General features: G+C 33.9%; 1 long non-coding RNA gene across 1 annotated transcript; it reads right to left on the bottom strand.

Moving 5' to 3' along the window:
* Window positions 1-3083: 3083 nt before the first annotated feature.
* LOC139856185 (uncharacterized) lies at window positions 3084-6449 on the bottom strand. Its single transcript, XR_011761703.1, has 3 exons — window positions 6261-6449; window positions 5652-5711; window positions 3084-3232 (listed from the first exon to the last, which is right to left on the bottom strand). It is a non-coding gene; the product is annotated as an uncharacterized lncRNA (long non-coding RNA).
* Window positions 6450-9689: the final 3240 nt, after the last annotated feature.

Raw genomic sequence — 9689 nt, 5'->3', positions numbered from 1 at the left:
TTATGATTTAATGATTATAATTAGAAACTTATGATATGATTAATAATTTATTATTAACTAATAAGACTTATGATATGATTTAAAATTTATTATTAATTAATAATACTTTTATTATGACTAATATTTAATTAATTAATTAAATATTTATGTTATACTAATTATATCATTTAAACTTATATTAACTTTAATAATTCATTTTAATTTAATTAAACTTATGTTATGACATAATTAGACATATTTAACTTTAATAAACGTTATAACTTACATTATTATTACAACTTACACTTTTAAAATTAACGTTGACTATGTTTGACCAAGGTTGACTTTTAAGTTGACTTTCGGTTGACTTTTGTTGACTTTATAATTAAGGAAACTTTTCTAACTTATAAACTTTTCAAAAATAGCAACTTTCTAAATTTGGAAACTTTTCAAAAATAGAAACTTTCCAAAAATAGAAACTTTCCTAAAATAGAAACTTTCCAAAAATGGAAACCTGCTAAAAATAGAAACTTTCTAAAAATAGAAATTGTGTGTCCGTACGCTGTTCCAATCAAACCGATGCATGCTGAGTATTGTTCTATGTCTACTTGCAACATGTACAATAGCTATCATACTAAGACTTGACCTAAGTTAGTTATTTATATCGACCTGCTTTATTTATAGGTCGACGTTGTGATCATTCCTGATCACTGTACTCATTTGCAGTTCGCTTAATTGTGTTGGTTACTTCGTTACTATTAAGGTGAGTTATAGTCCCATTTTTTATTTAAATCTTTTGGGATGAGAATACATGCATTTTATTTTTACGCATTGGACACAAGTGGAAGTTGGTTTAAATTATTCATTGTGAGTCGAACAAAAATATTCCCTAATCTGGTAATTGTAATCACTGGTTTCTACTGGTGAACGCGAATCCTATGGATAGATCTATCGAGTTTGACAACTCCATTTCGAGCTAGTCGCGCTAGCAATTTATAATCGGAATGTTTAGTACTTCGTATTTTGTTGTAGATACACTTGTTCGGTGTATATTATTTATTGTGTTTGGCAAGGGTAAATAAATGGTTAAGTGGTTACCAGGTGGCTCACGAAAAATGGAATAATGTTTTATATGTTTTCTAGCATATAATTTTGTGGTCCAAAAAGGAGTTTTTATGTTTTCAAACATAAATTTTTATGATTTTTATTAAATATTGTTTGCAATATTAAACCTATAATTCACTCAACATTTTTATTGACAGTTACTCGCATGTTTTATTCTCAGGTTCATGATTGATTGCTTCCGCTGTGCTTAGAGAGTCTGCATATTTATGATGGCAGCTTCTGTTAAACAATAACTTGCATTCTATTTTGATACATTTAATAGTAGATGCTGTTGACTTTGTTTTAGTCAACTTTTAGTTAAGTAATAATGTATAGTTTTTCTAAACTTACATATTTTGATAGGTTTCCTTTATAGGAAATCATTTTTAAATAAAGAATGCAAGGTTATTTATTAAATTCATATAGAGTTATGATCAAGCTGTGGGACCAAGATAACGATGGTCGTCAAGTGTACTTTGACGGGTCGTTAAATCTGTGACCCTCTTTTTGACAATTCCAACACACATTATTCTTAAAAGAACAATCTTGAGGTTCATGTCCCACTATACCACAACGTAAACACCGTTTCGTTAATGTTGAACACTGCCCACTATGTAAAGACTTACACGTTCTACACCATGTCTTCTGACTGCTTGACACTGATCCGCCATGGCTAGTTTGCCCTTTTTGCTTAAACCGACTTAACTTCTTAGATTGCTGGCTAAACTGACTTGTCGCTGGTTTCACTTGCGACACACTTTCAGTTTTCACACTTTTGGCTGCCTTAATGTCACTTTCGGTAACCTTTGCCAACATATGAGCTTGTGATAAAGTAGTAGCAAGTCTTGAAATCGTACGATATTCAGGTCGTAAAATTTCTACAAACCGTTGCACTCTGGAATGTTCGTCCGGTATCCACTGATGCACGAACCTTAACTTGTCCATAAACTGCTCAAATGCTTCATCAACTGTCATGTCTTCAGTCATCGTCATTTGCATGAATTCTTGCTTTAATCGGTTAATATCAAATGCAGTGCAGTACTGCTCCTGGACCTTTGCAGCAAATTGTTCCCAAGTGATCTAATTGAGTTGCTCTTCGGACAACGGAGCAGTAATTGTATCCCACCAAACCATAGCTCGATTCTTTAATAGTTGGCTCTCATAAGTTACCCGCAATTCTGGTTCACATTGACAGGCTTTCAGTGACCTTTCAACTTCCCTTAGCTAATTCATTGTCACAATCGGATCGTGATGACCCGAATACTCAGAGGGCTTACAGTCCATAAACTGCTTGAACGTACACTTTTTCTTCTCCTTCACCACTTGCTGAAACATAGGAGTTTGAAATGGATTCGTTGTTGTGTACTGATATTGAAGAGGGTACTGGTATTGTTGGGAAAATTGAGATGGCACCTGAGGTAGAACTTGAGGTTGCGACTGGGGTGGTTGAGAAGCACTACCCGATGGTCCAGATGTATACTGAGTACCAGTAAACCCTGGAGGTATCGGTGGATCATTAGCTTCAGACACCACAGCTGAATGCCTGATGTGGGCCTCCAATTCCTTTACATTTTCTCGAGTTTCCTGTAATTGACTTTCTAACTTATGAACATATTCATCTGGATCACTTTCGAGACTATGTTCCACTGATGGCGCTCTAAATATTCTGGGTTCGGGAGTCACAGGGGCAGTGTTATTTCTGGTCTGGTCAACCATACCTGTCTGCAAACACATCATCTCACAAAAGCTTAGTTAATAACCCGTTAGCACCTATCACTAAGCACAATCACCTAGGCACATATCTCTACATTCACTTATTCCCCACTCGGATGTTCGACACGACACATTCATAATTTTGGGAGTAAGTCACATACACAGTGCACATACTGCCAAACCTATGCTCTGATACCAACTTGTAACACCGTACTTTTTACATACAATTTTTTTTAAAAGACACTCACAGCGGAAGACTTTAAGATTTACACAACATATTTTATTTACAGAAATGTATGATTACACAAAACACTGGTTATACATTATTACTACAAGCCGTTTAACCATATAGTTTATTACAAAACACATCAGAGTGACACTGTGTCAAACATCTTCACTTGCCTTGCAAAACCCACTAAAAGCTGCTAATATACACCTGCAGGGAAAAACACTGTGGGGGAATTAGCATGACGCTAAGTGAATGGCAATATCTAGGTGGACATCTACAAGCATCAAGCACAGCTTAAAGGCACTGGTCACTAATCACTTAAAGCCATACACAAGAGGACCGGTAACCCATAGCTGATCAAGCTCGAATATACCGATAGTCAACACTACATACTCAATGGTATAGTCTTCCAGACGTGATGCACTCATCATTCATACTATACCACTAATCAGTAACACTTTGACCCAATACTATTACCCTAAATACACAAGGTAAATAGCATTGACCTCTTACGTCGGAATTCACCATCGACGTTCACTGGTGCGCACATAATCACATATAGTCACAATACTGGTCACAGACTCATTACTAGGGGTGTTCATAATATCCGAACCCGAATCCGCAATCTGAATAATCCGAAAATCCGATCCGATAATATCCGAAAATTCGGATATTCGGATTTTCGAATATCCGGATTTTCGGATTCGGATATCGGATCGATTTTTCAAAATTTTCGGATATTCGGATAATCCGATATCCGAAATAAAATACACTTATTATTAATTTATATGCATATATCTGTAGTTTATTTAGGGCCTGTTTACTTTTGGCTTTATGGACTTAATTGATTTAATGCATTATTCGGTCACCAGACCTGCTGTTTACTTTTACCTTTATGATTAATTTATGCTTAACAAATGGATGTCTGGCTCACCCCAAAAACCTATGTACTCCCCATAAATCTCTCCATATTCCATCACTGCCCTTATATCTATCTTTTGTTCATCATCTCTCTCAAAGAGGCAAAATACCTATACCTAAACTGAAAGAAACAAAAAGTCAATTCTCTGGCATCTCAGCTCCGCCCCTTCTACTCCGGCGCCCCTTCTCTCCGGCCCTCTTCTTTCCGTCCCCTGCTCCGGCACATGGTAACTCAAATCACTATCTTCCATCAACTCCTTCGATTTTTTTTGGAAACAAGCTAGAAAAATTGTATGATATAGCTATCGTTTTACATCCCGTAAACAATTTCTTTTGTTTCTTGTTGTGTAATACTAGAAAAGATTTATGGATATAGCCATCGATTGTTTGATTTGTTATTGTATTATTATTGCTTATTAATTTTATTTTGAAAATACTAGAAATAGAAAAGACATTGGTTGTTGGATTAGATATTGGATACTGGATTTGGGATTAGAAATATGATATTGGATTTTGCACCGATGCTAGATATAAGAAATTTATTTATTTATTTATTATTTTTTTACGATATATTGAGATTTAAGTATTGAGGTTTGGGGCATTGAGGGTAAAGTAGTCAATTGTTATCATTAAGACATCTAAATTGATCAAAAAAGAAACAACAATATTATTTTATAACTTAACCTATATATCCTTCAGTATCCATATAGTTATCTATATCCATAAATGACTTAACAGGAAGAAAAGTAAACAGGCTCTTAGTGTCCAGTGGGCTATATGGGTTATGCGCCGTGTGACTTTTAAGTAACCTTCTAATTCAAGATTTCAAGGTATAGCAGATAGGTTACAAAAACCCTAGATCTAACGCCTCTTTCCATCTTGTTCATCTCATCTTCAATCTTTATTCATTCATCTCTGTATTTTATTTGTTACTTTACTCAATCCTTAGCTATGACCAATTAACCACTAGCTATCCCATTTCGAGTCTGAGATTTAGCTGCAAAATACAGAGACGGAGTATATCTCAAGCAAAGTATGAAAGACTAATGAAGTCTATCATTTTGAAATATGTAATTAATCATGCACTCATTGATGAAGATTTGATACGGATATAATTGTGTAGCAGGTGTCTTACTTTAACAGATTTGTTTATCTTTATTTGTTCGGTCTTCAAAATTAACTTAGAACGATTTTGTATTTTATCATTTGAAATGCTTTTACAAAATGGATAGTGAAAAGAGCTTAGGCCAAGTAATCTTGTATGACGGTAATGGTAATCACAAGAATAATACAGCAAGTGTTTAAGTAAGGACCATGTGCATATAACCACTGGTACTCCATATTACTATGATTGTTATAACATTGCATTTATTTATTCTATAATATATGTTGAAGACAACTTGAAGGCAGAGTCTGGAACTCAGGTGAATTTGTGACATTTCATTTGAGTTCGGATATTCGGATAATCCGGTATCCGAATTCGAAATTTCGGATATCCGAAAATTGGATATCCGAAATTTCGGATTCGGATTTCGGATGACCAAATTTACTATCCGAATTTTCGGATATCCGAAAATCGGATATTCGAATTTTCGGATATCCAGTTTTGAACACCCCTACTCATTACACAGTCTAATTATAAGCATGGCACGGATCACTATATTTGTCACTGTATAATCACATCCATAAAGATAATCCCACTCACCTGGAAGCACAAGCACTCAGTTGTCTTATATCACCGAGCCTTCACCTTTTCATTTATCACCTGAGAATCATCACAAAATATCTCAAGTTAGTATAGCGTTCAAGTGTTGAATAACACTTCACATTTAACAGAAAATATTCACAAAACAAATAGGGTTTTCGAGCACTGTTTCTGGGACACAATTTTTCGAGCAGTTCTGTATCACCATCAGCTTCGCTGATTTGGTGATTTTATGCCCAAAAGCTTGATTTAAGGTTCTTGGTCCAAATCAAAGCACAAGGAAAATACACAAAACATATATACACATATTCCTTACTCAAAATCACTAAGATCTAACACTTATACACAAGATTTAGGATCAAAGTACCAAAATCCCCAATTTTATGCAAGTATGAACCCTAAAACTTAAATCACCATTTTTATACAAATTTAACTCACATCAAGCATAGCCGAATCATGCAAATATCATAACCAAGCTATAATCACTATCAATTTAAACATATACACATCTAACCATAAGATTTGATCATTACTCCTATTAGTTGTCATAATCTATAAAAACTATATAAATCAATTAATATAAATCATAAACATTCAGTTCATACTAACCTTACTAAAACCTTGTTGATTGCAAGAATAAGCTTTTACTATGCTTGATTTCACTTTTAATAATTAAAACCACAAAGTGTGGTGTATATGCCTACGTATATGTGTGTGTTTATGGCATAAAGAAAATGAAATCAAATAAAATATAAGACACCAAAAGGTGTTTGGCGTTTTGTACTCAATTTACCAAATTGGAAATATAAACAAAAAAAAGAACTAAATGTGATACATGTGTTGAGTTTTTTTAATCTCAAAAGAATTGAGATAAGGAAACACGTATACACTCCCACCACCTTACTTTTTCATATTTCTATTTTTTCTTTGAAAATGATAATAACAACTAAGGGTGTTTACGGTCCGGTTTGGTCCGGTTTGGACTAAATCTCAAACCAAACCGGCAACCACGGTTTCAACAAAAGTAAAACCAGAGCAGACCAAAAAAGTCGTCTAACTGGTTGGTTTGGTCCGGTTTGGTCCGGTCCGGTTTGACCTGTTTGACGGTTTTGAAATTCACTTTTTTAATTGTTCTGTATTGCTTCAAATTATGTAAGTGTCGACTATAATAGTTTTGTTTTTCTGCAGTCCTGTTAGTCCAATTACAAACGTGGTTTCCACTCAGTCTCGTGCTTTTTGTATCTCTTGTTAAGGAAGCATTTGAGGATTGGGTGAGCAATATAAAAAATTTTACTGGTTATGTTTGTTATATCCATGAATATGATTCTTAGAAGCTGGTTATAGTGGCCCATGAACCATTACTCAACTATGTTACTGTTATCGTTTAGTGTTCAATAATTCTTCTGTTGAGGTACTGCAAGAGCAAATGTGGGAAACCATTCCTTGGAAGAAGCTGCAGGTTGGAGATATTTTTAGAGTAAGTATTCTACAATCTATGTATAATCATTGATGGTTAGTCCGGTCCGGTTCGGTTTAACCGGCCGGTGACCTAATGAAACCGCAAACCGAACCGAGTTTCGCGGTTTGGAGATCTCAAAACCGACGACCGGAACGCTAATATTCAAAACCGGACTGAACCAAAAAAATCGGTCCGGTCCGGCCGGTTTTTGCGGTTTAAAGGTTTTGTGAACACCCCTAATAATAACAAGGATAGATGGCATTAATTGGTTGGTCCTGTGTTGAATTTTGTCAAATAAAAATATCTAGCCAGGTGTAAACCACAAAGGAATTAGTCACTAAATACAATTAATATACACGTATTATATCCGTGATCTGAAACACAACGTATTCGTTAGGTAGTCCTAATGAAGTCCAAATCACAAAAACAGATATTTTCTGTGATCATCGTCACGAGCACATTCTTACGCTCACATAATGAATTATCAACTCATAATTTATTATTTCACTCCTTATAATTAAATCGTATAAATTACTCATAATTTAAATATCGTATTTAAATTATAATAATAAAAATAACACAATATACCTATTTCATCTAGGCCCATAACTAGGCTGTCACACAACTTCTTGAGGTTATGCACGGAAATTATTAAAATGAAGTTATACATTCATTGAACTATATATTTACTATATTTAAAACTTTAGATAAATGAGAAAAAAGATCACTAACACTTAAACATATACAGGTAACTTCACTATATAAATTTATATGTCTATGATATTGTATTTCGAGAGATCTATGGTAGTCATTCTGACTCATTCACACTTAGTCTCATTTTTTCTTTTATCTGCATATTACTTACATTTTATTTTATGTCAGTTGTGTAAGGTAATTGAAATAAAACTTAAAAGAATGTTGAAAAGTAGGTGATACAATAACACTTACCTAACTTCACAAATGAAAGCGCCGCCTATGTTAACTCAGTAAAGTTGTCCATCAACCTGAACAAAAACAAAGATTAAAATAACAAAATATGTTTATGATAATTCGTAAAATCTTTCTCCATCAAGCTTTTTGATCAGTAGATACAATGCATTGTTGATGTCCTTTGATGATCATTATCTTGACATCTTTTTTAGCCAATAGTATCAATCTCATATACACCCAAAAAAGCATGATCTATGCAACAAATAGTTAGGTCATCAAATAATTAGACCATCTTTAACAATGATGGACGTTGTGGCATGTTGTTGGGTAGGGGTGAGGTGTTTGATAGGTGTGCTAGTAAACTGGTAAATAATGGGATGAAGTGTTGAGTGACGTGTTAAGTGATGTGTTAAAATCTGATTGAAAGTTGGGTAAAAAAGAGGATAAAAAATAATTTAAAAGGGAAAATGAACCAATCAAAAATAAGAAAAATACTTGCACCCTGCTTGCTTCTCCGTGCACCAAGCACACACGCCTCAATAAAACACCTCCAACACGCCATGTTAGTACTTGGGTGTGTGTTGGTCGCACCCTTGCTTGAACACCCTGTGTTAGGCATGATCTTAAAACACACACATTTATATACAAGAGAACATAACTAAGAGATGAAGGTGAACATGGTTTAGAGATAATTACGTTTGCAACATCTATTATATGTGTTTCTAATTCTTAAAATCCCATAATCAATCAATATCAATATAAGTGTTATATTTCAATAATACCCATATTAATTACCCAACACGAAACGACTACATGCGATTTTGACTTTCAACCCTTTAATAGTACAATTTGACAATTTGAAATATAATGCACCGTGTTCCAAATTAAGTGATTCATGGGTAAATGGTTAAATATGTCAGCTGCCAAAAAATACAGAGATGCAAGTAAAGAGACATTTTACAAGTTTCCAATTTATTTCCAAACCCTTTTGCCCATGACCCAACCAATCCATATTATCACCTCAAGCTTTCATATTCACAAAAGGTTTTGGTACAAATTATGATAGTTACCTCTTCTGTAACCCATCTTAATAACTGAAGTCATTCTCTTCGAACTTCTCCAACAAAATTGAGGCCATCATATAAACATTAGCTTTTTCGTCATTATACTTCATAGCATTTGGAAAACCGAACGTCACATCTGAAGATATATCCAACACATGTTTATATCCAGTATCATCCTTCGCCTACATTTGATTTTTCTGTACAAGTCACGGAAATCGTTAATCACCTAACACACATAATTATTTAAAAAAAATTGATGTATTAAACAAATACTATTATACATGTACATAAACATAACAATATACAAATAAAAATCACATCAATGCTATACCAATGTTAACATGTCATATGTGAATAGATGGTATAGAGGATCAACATACAAAAAAGTACTTGATATATATGCATTTGACGTTTTTGAAAATCTGGTATAACCAAAAAAATATTATGAAAAAGCAAGGCATTCCCTTTTGCAGTATATCTATCCTCAACTTCGACCAACTAGATGGATATATTTCCGAGATTATTAGAAGACAAAAAATGAAGTTAAATTGTGAACATGGAAGGCAAAGCTAAATGTATGGAAGA

This window comes from Rutidosis leptorrhynchoides, chromosome 6, assembly GCF_046630445.1.
Source record: "Rutidosis leptorrhynchoides isolate AG116_Rl617_1_P2 chromosome 6, CSIRO_AGI_Rlap_v1, whole genome shotgun sequence".
NCBI classification, from domain to species: Eukaryota; Viridiplantae; Streptophyta; class Magnoliopsida; order Asterales; family Asteraceae; genus Rutidosis; species Rutidosis leptorrhynchoides.
Note: the sequence above shows the minus strand (reverse complement) of the source record. Positions and strands in the feature narration are given on the sequence as shown.